The sequence below is a fragment of the Nuphar pumila genome, chromosome 2 (assembly GCF_984573655.1).
Source record: "Nuphar pumila chromosome 2, dmNupPumi1.hap1.1, whole genome shotgun sequence".
Classification (NCBI taxonomy): domain Eukaryota; kingdom Viridiplantae; phylum Streptophyta; class Magnoliopsida; order Nymphaeales; family Nymphaeaceae; genus Nuphar; species Nuphar pumila.
In genome coordinates this window covers 65,891,584-65,905,199 of record NC_143250.1, presented here as the reverse complement: position 1 = coordinate 65,905,199, position 13,616 = coordinate 65,891,584, and the positions used below count along the sequence as shown (strand labels likewise).

The following is a 13,616-nucleotide window of genomic DNA, read 5'->3' as shown; positions in this document are numbered from 1 at the left end:
TGGTAAGCTTTTCAGAAATGAGTTGACCGAGGAAATTGGATGAGAGAAATGAATGGGAAGAAGAATCCATGACTTAAAAGAGAAAAAAAATTGACGTGTGCAATCAGAATGTAAAATGGTCTCAGACCAAGATGCAACAAATAAGTCTCGTCCCCCCCCCCCTTTTTTTTTTTTTTTTTTTGGGGGGGGGGGGGGGGGGGAGAGCTCTAATATTCAACGTGAATGAGAAAAGTTAGGTCTCAGATCTATTTTGATTGCATCAAAGAAGTGAAGTGACCAAAATGAAGATTATATATCACGATTTTTTTTTTTGAGATTGCACACAGCAATAATGAAAACAGAGGAGAACAGGTGAAACCAAGTCTACAGACTAACTCTAACCATTAGTCAGATTTAATGCATCAATCTGGGAAATACCATGAAGTGTCAGACCTATCACACAGATCCGATGAACAACGAGAATGAATTTAACGCAAAACTGAAAAGAAATGTCGTGAAACTGATTTGGGTTTGTCGTGAAACTGATTTGTGTGAAAAATAACTCGACCCAAATCAGTTTCACGCAAAACTGATACCAAAGATGTCACGAAACTGATTTGGAATAGAAGGGCTGTCGTGAAACTGATTTCAAAAAGAGGGGAAAGGTCTGAACCTGATTTGACGCAAACCAGATGACTGGTCTGATTTGTGTATCAGGTCTGAGAGAAAAGATTAATAAGAACGAGAATCTAGAGATCAAGAAATACTTGGAAACAAAATATTGAAGATGAAGAATAGAATGAAAAACGTAGAATAGCAAAAAAAATAGAGGAGAGACAGAAAAGGGAATAAGATCTCTTGAGGACACACATGCTGGAAAGAATATCAGCCTTCGGATCAGACTCGCTCTGATACCATGAAAGTTTTCTCCAGAATCAACGATCAGGAAACTGTAGAGAAGAAAAGAGAATGGGGCTGCAACTATTCACGATTTTCCCTTATGTGAAAATCGTGATCTCTACCTTTTAATTTATAAAACAAAACCTAATACAGGTATTTACAAGTATGCCCTAATATTGGCTGGACATGTTACACAAAGGTAGTTTGGATCCAGATCCAAACTTAAATACAAATACAATACAAATGCACGATAGCTGCCCTGTCTAACAGGCATACCACCAAAAATAAAGAAAGTGGAGCAGTGTTATTAAAAATGTGCGTCAATGCGCAAAAGGCGTGCTTCGCGTCAAGGCGCAAAAGGCGTGCCTTGCCTCAAGGCAAGGGGCCTTTTGCCTTGAGGTGTTCAAAAAAAGCGGTATTGCCCCAAAGGTGTATTCCTCAAGGCAAAGCGCGCCTCAACATGAGGCGCGCGTTATTTGTAAGGTTGGGTCAAATGGGGTCAAAGACCTAATTTGACCCAAAAAGGGGAAAAAGACAAACGCCCTGACCCTAATTAGGGTCAAGGCATCTCTCTCTCTCTCTCTCTCTCTCTCTCTCTCTCTCTCTCTCTCTCTCTCTCTCTGGCCTCGTAATTCTGATTGTGTTGGCGGCCTGTTTTTCCGAAATCGGATTACGGTTGGCCCAAAAATTGCATTTTTCAAAAATAACTTGCCTCTATTTTTTACTTTTTCTGGATTGGATCAGACTGGATCCGCTTCGTTTGATCCAAGTTAATATGGATTTGGACCCAATCCATGAACCATGTTGACTAGGATCTAGTCCATGTAAGATCCATATGGATTTGGATCTTAGATCCAGATCTTGATCCTAGATCCATTCATGGTCAATTTAAAACTTTAAAACCAACTTAAAATTTAAATTGGATGAAGTAGAGTTCTACCTGCTCTACCCCATAGAGACTTCTTTAGAATATTATATTAAATAAAATATTTAATGATTGAATACAATAATTATGTAAAGGGATAATATCTAGAGGATAATGAGTAAAACTCTACTTAATTAAGCCAGCTAGAGGGGACGTCACCCCCTAGATTAAGTCAAATTAAAAAATAATAAAATAAAATAAGAACTAATATAAAAGGGGTTGATCTCTCCCTCTCTCTAGAACTCGTGTTCTAAAGAGAGAGAGAGAGAGAGAGAGAAAAGATGAGAGAACCAAAATCGTGTAAGGAGAGAGAGAAAAAAAGAAAAAAGGAAAAAGAGAAGCAAGAAAGAAAGAAAAGAAAAAACAGTTTTTCTTCGTACATCCATCGATTTTTTGGTCTTTTTTCTAAATTTCGATCAAGGTATGGGCTTCACTCTAAGTTCTTAGAGAAAGAAATATGTTTAAATCAATTCATGGATAGGTATTAGAGGGAAAAAGGAAAATCTGATTTCAAAACAATATATATATTTATGTAAATGTATTGTCGATTTTATGTAGATAGATGCATGTGTATATTTATTCATAAAGATGTCGATTTACCTATTCCTTGTGTTTGAAAATACATGCTATCGATTTTCTTTTAATGGATTTTCATTTCGAATATATATATATATATATATATATATATATATATATATATATATTTCTACCGACCTTTTGATCATACTGCTGAACAAGTGCATACGGTCCATGTGTGATGAATTTTTAGCATGTTTCTGAAAAATATCATATGGTTCATATTTGTTTTTGCATATATATATATATATATACACTTTAGCAAATCTGATAATTTCTTGACATGCATATAGTTCAATGAGTTTTAGTGTTCCAGATTTATATAAAATGCATACAGACCTGGACATATCTGCCGACTTTCACATAGTGACAGATCTGAACAGATCTGCCAAGTGCATGGGTTGACAAATCTGATCCAAATCTGTTGATTTTCTTAAGTGTGCAAATCTGGCCAGATCTATCAGGTTGGGTGCATTATTTCTAATCAGACTTGCAGACTTTTATTTGTATGCAAATTTGATTAGACTTGCAGAGTTTTATTAGTGTGCAAATCTGATCAGACTTGCTGATTTTTATTGTGTATAAATCTGATCAGACTTACCAAGTTCCACTGTTTGCACATCTGATCAGACGTGTCTATTATTATAGATATGCAAATCTGATCAGATCTGCCCAGTTTTATGATACGTAAATCTGATTAGATCTACCCAGTTTTATGGTATGCAAATCTGATCAGATCTGTCAAGTCTCATGTGTGCAAATTTGATCGGACTTACTGAGTTTCCTTAGTAAGCAAATCTGATCAGACTTGTTGAGTTGCATTGGTATGCAAATCTGATCAAACTTGTTGATTTCCTTTAGTGTGTGAATCTGATCAGACTTGTGAAGTTCTTGAGTATGCAATTCTGGTCAGACTTGCTTAGCTTTATATGCATGTGAATCTAATCAGACTTGTCGAGTTTCTTGTATACGCAAATCTGGTTCTTGTTTGCAAAGTTTCATGGGTACGTAAATCTGATCAGTTTCGCCAAGTGTAGGTGAATTGTTATGGATCAGATTTGCCGAGTGTATGCATTAAGCAGATCTGGTCCAATTCTACCGAATAGATGATTGTCTGATTTGTGAATTCAGATCCGCCCGGTTGTTGTATCGATAAGAAATTTTTGCATAGTCATTTGAGTACATGAGTTCGGTCATGTACACGTTTAAGATTAATATATACATTCTTTCTGAAATGATACATAATCATGCATTTGAATTGATCATGTTGCAATTGTGCGTATCATACGCATGAATCTAAAGTTTATTTTATGTTTGGATAAATATGATCATATGCATGTTTGGATGTTTATGCATGTAATTTATCATGTTAATGTGTTCTACGAGCATCGATTGGCATGCATATGCATTTGGTTTCAAGTGCATTCATTTGTGTGTTTGAATGTGCATTGTGAACATGTTTGAAAACAATAAGTGTATTGCATGTTCACTAAAATTTTGCAAAGATGCATAAATCACTCTTGAGATGAGTTGGTGGTCAGATGTGAACCACTGCAGGCCGTATAGGCCAGGAGCATGTGTTGCTCCAATTATTATTGATTTTATTTATGCATTGCAAAATTTATTTTTGAAAATTTAATGGTTTTTCAAAATTAATTGCCCTATCAAATTGTGCGGGCCACTGCCTGAAGTTGATTTTGCATGTGCATTTGCAAAACGGTTCTTGTGAAAATAACTTGAAATTTATTTGAAAAGGTAAAAGAGACGAAACAGTATAATTAATCTCTTCTTTGATGTCCCTTCCATAGTGTGAGAATCTTGAATAACGGTCTTAGGGGATCATGAGGATACAAAGACTCCGTGTGTGGTTGTGCTCAAGAACCCGATGTGGCGGTTCACCTCCCGGCCACGAATTTAGGAAGATTTCAGTCACTTTGCCTAGGAGTGGTGTTGTTGATTCAACTGTAGTTTTGGTATACCAAGAAAATGGCGTCAATGGTTGAGGATTTTCATTGATGTCCTGGCATTAGGTGAGGATTTTTAATATTCCAATGGAATGTGAGGATTACTAATATAGGTCGAGGAACAAGTGTGGAACCTAGTAATAAAATATAAATTGGATGTTGAGCTACAACTGGGAACCTAACTTGGACTTTGAGAATTTTTGCCCGTTTTGAATATTTACGGGTTTAACGAAAAGTGAAAACTAAATTTTGTGTATTTAATAAAGACATACATGCAAAAGCAACTCTGATAGATAACTTAATAAGTTATTCATGCATATTTACTATTCAACATTAGTTCATACATTCATGTTTATTCTGTTTAGTATGATACTTGTTATTGCATGATATCTTGTTTAAATGCTAGAATGGTAAGTTGATTGTAGCAAGTTGTTAATTGTGATATTCCTCTGAAATTTATATATGAATTTGGTTTATGTTATTTTCTTTACTGTTTGGATTTTTAGAGAAATTAGTAAAAAGGACTTTGGTTCTTACCCATTTTCTTAAAATTGTTTACAAGCACGGATGTTCAGTGATTTCTTAACTAACTAGCGGGAGATTGAAAGCCTTGTGACTAGTGTTTTGGTTTTCTGACAGGTGGCTCATTTGTGATATAGACAATTTTTTGTCTTAGTGTATTTTGACAGTTGATATAAATTAATAAAATTTGGTTTATTCTTCATTTGTATCAATGCATAGTTTGGTTTGTAGTTTGGTATATTAATTTTGTGAGGCCCTAGATCCTTGGGTTAGTTTCTGCAATTGTTTAAAAAAAAATCCACTATTTTTACGAGGGTCAGATGGGATCATTACAGGTACACCTCTCTCTCTCTCTCTCTCTCTCTCTCTCTCTCTCTCTCTCTCTCTCTCTCTCTCTCTCTCTCTCTCTCTCGGGTCACAATATTTTTTATCTTTTTCCCCTTCTTTTTCTCTCTTCTTCTTCCTTCTGATCTTATTTTCCTCTTTTATTCTTCTGCTTCTTTTCCTCTTTTTTCTTCGTCGTCTTCTTCTTTCTCTCTTTTTTCCCTTTTCCCTTTTTTTATTTTTTTTCTTTATTTTCCTGTTATTGATTTTCTTCTCCTCCTCTGACCTCTCGCCTTCCACCCTCTTTGTTTTCTTTTTTTCTTTTTCCTTTTTTCCTTCTATTTATTTCCTTATTCTTTCCTTTTCTTTTTTTCCTATTATTTTTTTCTTCTCCTCCTCGAACCTTTTACTATTTTTCTTTCCAAATGAGTTTTGATGTCATCTTCTTTTTGCTTTTTGCTTTTTGCTTTTTGCTTTTTGCTTTTTGCTTTTTGCTTTTTGCTTTTTGCTTTTTGCTTCTTTAGTCTTCCCAAAATTTAGATCCATCTACTCCGCTTTCGATTGGGAGGGGACGAAGCCACCTTATCCCCGAGTCCAGATCGGGTGCAATATGATTGCACAAAAATTTCCGCATTAAGCACCTGATTGCCCTCCATCAAGTCTTGGGTCCCACACCTGACAGCCCTGTCCCCAAGATGGAGGGTGATCAGGGTAAATATTTGATACTAATGAAAGCACAGAAGTATTGAGCTGGAAATCATAGGTGAAATCTACTCTATATTGACTCAATCTGACCAAATAGATGTGTTCAGCACGGTTTGATAACTAAGGATCTGACCTTGGATAATGATTTTCCAACATAATAAAACAGCTTCTTGAGCCATGGAGTTTTGGTTTTGGTACATGTCAGCCTTTGATTTTTGAAGCCCTCAGGCTCAGCTCGACACATGTGCAGCCCTCAAAGGGGAAAGACCAGAGGCTTGATATGCAAAAAAGATTGAATACAGGTTGGGCGTATTTGGTTTGACATTGGACTCGATTCTAAAAAGTGACTCTAACCCCGGATCTTAGCCCAGCTAGATGGTAAATTCAGATTTGGTTACTACTTAAGAGTTAAGTCTCTATAGTATTAGATCTACTGAATAAATAAAATCTACTAATCTTTCTTGTGAAAATAAAACAGAAAACAGTTTAGCTAGACAAATATTTTGGCCTTGATATAGCCATATTCATTACCAATTACCATTATCTGATTATTACTTGAATCTGAATTACTATCAGGACAAAAGAATATGAGTTGGATCCTGTTTGCACCCAAGTGATAACTGTTATTTGGTTTGCATCCTTGTGCGAATGGTGATACTATGGCTAATCAAAATCCAAATGTGAATTTAAACAATATATTCAATTTGAATCCGCTTCTAAATAATCTACTGAAGTGAAGTTGAATCCAAATCCAAATAATATATGGTAATGTTGGACCTCATGAACAGGGCTGGAACCTAAACAAGTTTTTAAGCGACAGTTAGGATGTTGAAATTTACTGAAACCAACACAATCGACTATTGGCCAATCTGATTTGGAGTCAAACTCAAATCAATTTGAAAATATGATACTTAGTTCAGATCCAACTAGCTTGAATATCTAACAGCATATATGTTTCAGACAAACGGATTAGGATACAAGTCAAATTCAGATTCAATGCAGATTCAGTTTCAGATGTAAACACGAATTTGAAGTTAATTATGAATCAGATGATGTTTTCTCTACCAAATCTAACAGGTTTAACTGACCCGAAATTCAAACTATTAAATTTCCTACATGTTTCTTGCATGTACAAAGATGCAAACAATTTGGCTTGATATGGTTATGACAAATATAATGGTCTTTGACAGGTTCATCACCTATGTCACATGCGTACGCCGTATGGGCTCCCGGACCCGTGTCTACACGGCACGGTACGGGTGCCGGAACCGTAGTTGTGGACTGGGTCCCACAAAAAAAATGGGCTTCTTTTTTCATATTTTTGACCTTCACCTACAGCCGCAGAACATCCCACGAGGGCTCCCCTTATCTGTGACTGTAACCAACTTGAAGGACGTCACAAGTTCAAAACCCACGAGTGGCCTCCCCTACTGCAAGGTAGAAGGTGTACTCCACGGTGGGTAGAGTGGACCTCAAGGGTTTTAACAACCGGAGGCCAGCCAATGTGCGGTCGGTGATGGGATTTTTCAAAAAAAAACGCAGAACAAGAACAAGAAGTAGCAGTAGAAAGAGGAGGAACAAGAAGAAAGAGCGGAGAGAGAGAGAGGGCGTACCTGCCTCCTCCTTTTCTTTCTTGTTCTTCTTCTTCTTCGCCTTTGTTGCTCCTCTCCTTCTCCTTCTCCTTCTCCTTCGCCTTCCTCTTCTTTCTCTGAGAGAGAGAGAGAGAAGCGCGAAACCCTTTCGCCCCTCTTTTACGCAGAAAAAATGTGGGTTTGGAATTTGGATTATAATCCAACCCAAACTCACCCTTTTATATAAAAACATTTATAACTCCGGTCTAAACTTTTTATATTTTACAATGGGTACCTATGTTACAAAAAAATCAAACACCCGCCTCTCTCAACTCAGGTGGGTCTAGCATGGTCGTTAAATAAAATTATTTGATTGCCCCTTATCTCTCTATTTCACCATTAACCATCTTTTACAATTCAAAACTGAAGTCTTTTTCAATAATTATACTAATGCCACTAATGTTGGTTTCGTTTTTTGTGACACTTTGTTTGTGAATCCACAGAACTGGTGAAGATGCTGTTAAAAGATTTTTCACATACCCAACATCCAAAATTGTCAAAATTTGGCATCAGTGGACTCAGAGCAGAACCCCTCTGTGCAAGCCAACGAGTAGCATAGGCCCCGGGAATGGGTCTTAGATTCGGAGTTTTACGATGTAGGCACGATGACCGTAGGCATGGCAGGCTAAGCCAGCGTGATCAGATCTTTGTGCCGAGTGCGGTTTCTTCGGGTTATAAATCCAGAAAAAAACTGATGCAAGGCCCCAAACATTATCGGTACCCAGGAATTCACTGCCCTAAACCATAATCCCCACGGAAGAAGACCCTTGGTTTTGTAGAATTGGTTAATGGCAACAGAAGGCTTTTCAAGTAAGTGTATTTCAACTAACCATGGTTTGTCCATGGAAAACTCGAATGCGTTGAGAGAGGCGGGTGTTTGGTAAATATTTTTCTAACCCAGGGATCCATTCATCATATCTTCAAAGTTAGGTGGCACTTGTAATTAACTCAAAAGTTAGCCTTGTATTTATAATTTTTTCTTTCAAATATGAGTTTGGTTTTTTATAAAATCTAAACCCATATTTGATAAAAAATACTTATAAGTTTGGCTCTTATCTCCTCGTTTACTTTTCTATTTTCAGTAATTATAGAAAGACACAAAATATTTAACCCTCTTCTAAACCGTTGGATTGAAATTTATCCAACGGTTTATAAGAGGGAGTAGCCGTATCATTACCATACACACACGAGAATAGGTGCCTACCATGAGTAAGTAGGGGTTTTCAGGGTGTTTTTTGTAAATTTAACCACACAGATGCATTCAGCGTGGTTGATTTGCTAAAAAATGACGTGCGTTCTTTTCGATGAAGAAAAAAAAATACATGAATTTTACCCTTAAATACTTGTGAAATTATATATAATCGATCTTCAAACCTTATAAAAACTTATCCACATGTGGGAACTGGACAATCAAGAGTTAATTTCTATAAAAATCAAATATGTAGAACACATTTGTACGGTAAGATTCAATTAAAATAGTCTATATATATATAGAGAGAGAGAGACATGCACCCACTCACTAATATGAGAATTATCGTGTGAAGTAGGCATTTCTAACACCATGCGGCAGGGGCGTAGCTAGGGGGAGGCAGGACTGGGCTGTAGCCCAGTCCTGCCTCCCCAAACAGTTAAAAATATTTTTTTTTTAAAAGCCCAGTCCTCGCCCAGCCCTGATTCCATATGAAATAGATTTTTATCCATTTTTGTAGCCCATCCCAGTCCTAGCCCAGCCCTGACTGCAGCAAATAGTTTGATTTGTCCACATAAAATAGATTTTTATTAATAATTGTAGTCATTTTTTATTTTATCTAAAAAAAAAATATTTCGGGGGTGCTGCCCCGAACCCCCGACTATCGCACAAATATATTTTTTTTAGCTACACCCCTGTTTACCCCCCTCCTCACATGTATCCTAGCTACGCCCCTGCCATGTGGACGTGTTAAGCATGGTGAGTTTGCTATGAAACAAATACAATTTTTGGCTGCTTGAATATTTATATGGATTATCAGTTGTTGGTTTTAAAGCCCTAAAAAATCTTGTTTATGCATCATAATCATATATATATATAGGAGGGAGAGAAGGTGGTAACCGCTTTTCTAACTAATTGAACTTGGGAAGGATTTTTCCATGTTTTCCTTAAATCTGATTGTACAGATGAGTTATATATGTTTGATCAGTTGATCTCATAGGAAATGACTATTGGATCATCCAATCTGATACATTAGTTGGTTTTTATAAGGTTTAAAATGGGCAATCTAAGATTTTCTTAAATATTCAAGGCTTACATAATTATATTTTTTATAAAAAAACATTATCCAAGTGTCGTTTTCTAGTAAATCGACTATGTTGAATGCACCAGTATGGTCAGATTTAAGAAAGAAAAAACATGAGAAGAACCCTTTAAAAGCCTGGTTAGTTCCCTCTTTATATATATACATACATATATAAGAAAAGTGGTAGTTGATTAATCCATAGCTGCCTAGATGGAATGCTCATGGACGGTTAGCGCAAAAAAACATGCAAAGGAGCTTTAAAATGCAAAAACTATGATTTAACAGTGCTTTAAATCGCCACTAAAAGCCCTTGCAGGGACGCGCCCATCAATTTTCAATTGTTTTTAGTGGCACTTCAGAACACTGCTAAGTGACAATTTTTGCCAAAAAAACAATGAGTGTCTATTGTGTGCAATGGATGCTCAACGTGAGTGCATTTTCATCAAGCATGTATGGATTAAGCAGCTACCACTCACTATATATATAGTGTGAAGCATATGCCTACCAATGTTAAGAGGCTGCCGCAAGCAAACAGGGTTTTATAGGTGTTTCTACAAAATTTTGACCCCCACATATGTGTTTTACATGGTCGATTTGTTGGGATAAATATACTTGGATTGTGTTTTTTTATGAAAAATGTGTTAATTTTTTTAGCTTGAATATTTTTAAAATTTGTAGACCATCAATTTTCAAAGCTTATAAAAACCAACCCTCATGTCAAAATTGGATGATCCAATAGCCTATTCACATAAAATTGAGCACTTATAACACATTTAGATGAATGGTTTTGATAAAAAACATGAAAAAAAAACCTTTAAAAGCCCAGTAGGCTAGAGATATGTGTGTGCATGTTAAAAAACGTGACCCTCTAGATGTGATCCGCATATTAAGTTTAGTAGAAACTTCGCTTTGGATTACATCTTTCTAATATATATGTCATATTTTACCAGAGTTAAAAATGTAACGCAACCAAATTTTATCAAAAAATTTAAAGGATTTTTTTTTTAACAACATAACGAATGTAAAACATAGTGGAATAATTCTTGTAAAACTGATTCGAACATTGGGCGAGTTACAATAACGTATCATCACACACAACTACATTCAAAGAACTTAATTAAAGAACTTAATTAAAAATGGTACTCAAATCAATTCTGGGTTTATGTCTTAAAAAAAATCCAACTTAATTAAAAAATGTTCAAAATAAAGTTGGATCTCTCAGGAAAGAGAACGATGACGATCCGTCTAACATTATTAAGCAACCCACCATCACACCAGCTCATGCACTATCTGAAAAACGTTAAAGTATGAGGCATTAATACATAGTCCGAGTTTGAAACAACAATATACATAAACATGGATATAACCCGAACATAAGAGATCATAGGCCCCGGGAATGGGTCTTAGATTCGGAGTTTTACGATGTAGGCACGATGACCGTAGGCATGGCAGGCTAAGCCAGCGTGATCAGATCTTTGTGCCGAGTGGGGTTTCTTCGGGTTATAAATCCAGAAAAAACTGATGCAAGGCCCCAAACATTATCGCAACTCCCATCCAATGAGAACGACCAATAATAGGTACCCAGGAATTCACTGCCCTAAACCATAATCCCCACGGAAGAAGACCCTTGGTTTTGTAGAATTGGTTAATGACAACAGAAGGCTTTTCAAGTAAGTGTATTTCAACTAACCATGGTTTGTCCATGGAAAACTCGAATGCGTTGAGAGAGGCGGGTGTTTGGTAAATATTTTTCTAACCCAGGGACCCATTCATCATATCTTCAAAGTTAGGTGGCACTTGTAATTAACTCAAAAGTTAGCCTTGTATTTATAATTTTTCTTTCAAATATGAGTTTGGTTTTTAATAAAATCTAAACCCATATTTGATAAAAAATACTTATAAGTTTGGCTCTTATCTCCTCGTTTACTTTTCTATTTTCAGTAGTTATAGAAAGACACAAAATATTTAACCCTCTTCTAAACCGTTGGATTGAAATTTATCCAACGGTTTATAAGAGGGAGTAGCCGTATCATTACCATGCACACACGAGAATTGGTGCCTACCATGAGTAAGTAGGGGTTTTCAGGGTGTTTTTTGTAAATTTAACCACACAGATGCTTTCAGCGTGGTTGATTTGCTAAAAAATGACGTGCGTTCTTTTCGATGAAGAAAAAAAAATACATGAATTTTACCCTTAAATACTTGTGAAATTATATATAATCGATCTTCAAAACTTATCCACATGTGGGAACTGGACAATCAAGAGTTAATTTCTATAAAAATCAAATATGTAGAACACATTTGTACGGTAAGATTCAATTAAAATAGTCTCTCTATATATATATAGAGAGAGAGAGAGACATGCACCCACTCACTAATATGAGAATTATCGTGTGAAGTAGGCATTTCTAACACTTTTTTGCAAATCCAACCATGTGGACGTGTTAAGCATGGTGAGTTTGCTATGAAACAAATACAATTTTTGGCTGCTTGAATATTTATATGGATTATCAGTTGTTGGTTTTAAAGCCCTAAAAAATCTTGTTTATGCATCATAATCATATATATATATATATATATATATATATATATATATATATATATATATATATATATATATATATATATATATAGGAGGGAGAGAAGGTGGTAACCGCTTTTCTAACTAATTGAACTTGCGAAGGTTTTTTCCATGTTTTCCTTAAATCTGATTGTACAGATGAGTTATATATGCTTGATCAGTTGATCTCATAGGAAATGACTATTGGATCATGTTTAAAATGGGCGATCTAAGATTTTCTTAAATATTCAAGGCTTACATAATTATATTTTTTATAAAAAAACATTATCAAAGTGTCGTTTTCTAGTAAATCGACTATGTTGAATGCACCAGTATGGTCAGATTTAAGAAAGAAAAAACATGAGAAGAACCCTATAAAAGCCCGGTTAGTCGTCCTTCCCTCTTTATATATATACATACATATATAAGAAAAGTGGTAGTTGATTAATCCATAGTTGCCTAGATGGAATGCTCATGGACGTGTGAAGGACGGTTAGCGCAAAAAAACATGCAAAGGAGCTTTAAAATGCAAAAACTATGATTTAACAGTGCTTTAAAATGCCACTAAAAGCCCTTGTAGGGACGCGCCCATCAATTTTCAATTGTTTTTAGTGGCACTTCAGAACACTGCTAAATGACAATTTTTGCCCGAAAAAACAATGAGTGTCTATTGCATGCAATGGATGCTCAACGTGAGTGCATTTTCATCAAGCATGTATGGATTAAGCAGCTACCACTCACTATATATATATAGTGCGAAGGATATGCCTACCAATGTTAAGAGGCTGCCACAAGCAAACAGGGTTTTATAGGTGTTTCTACAAAATTTTGACCCCCACATATGTGTTTTACATGGTCGATTTGTTGGGATAAATATACTTGGATTGTGTTTTTTTATGAAAAATGTGTGAATTTTTTAGCTTGAATATTTTTAAAATTTGTAGACCATCAATTTTCAAAGCTTATAAAAACCAACCCTCATGTCAAAATTGGATGATCCAATAGCCTATTCACATAAAATCGAGCACTTATAACACATTTAGATGAATGGTTTTGATAAAAAACATGAAAAAAAACCTTTAAAGCCCAGTAGGCTAGAGATATGTGTGTGCATGTTTAAAAACGTGACCCTCTAGATGTGATCCACATATTAAGTTTAGTAGAAACTTCTCTTTGGATTACATCTTTCTAATATATATGTCATATTTTACCATGGTTAAAAATGTAACGCAACCAAATTTTATCAAAAAATTTAAA

The 13,616-nt window shown here is 35.6% G+C and overlaps 1 protein-coding gene across 1 annotated transcript in view; it reads right to left on the bottom strand.

The window, feature by feature from the left end:
- LOC149845622 (polyribonucleotide nucleotidyltransferase 2, mitochondrial-like) overlaps positions 1-7,629 on the bottom strand; it is a 235,798-nt gene extending 228,169 nt beyond the window's left edge. Inside the window, exon 1 of the mRNA XM_089997684.1 lies at positions 7,509-7,629. The gene's annotated coding sequence lies outside the window, so the exon portion shown is untranslated. The remainder of the gene's footprint in view (positions 1-7,508) is intronic.
- Between the last annotated feature and the right edge of the window lie 5,987 nt (positions 7,630-13,616).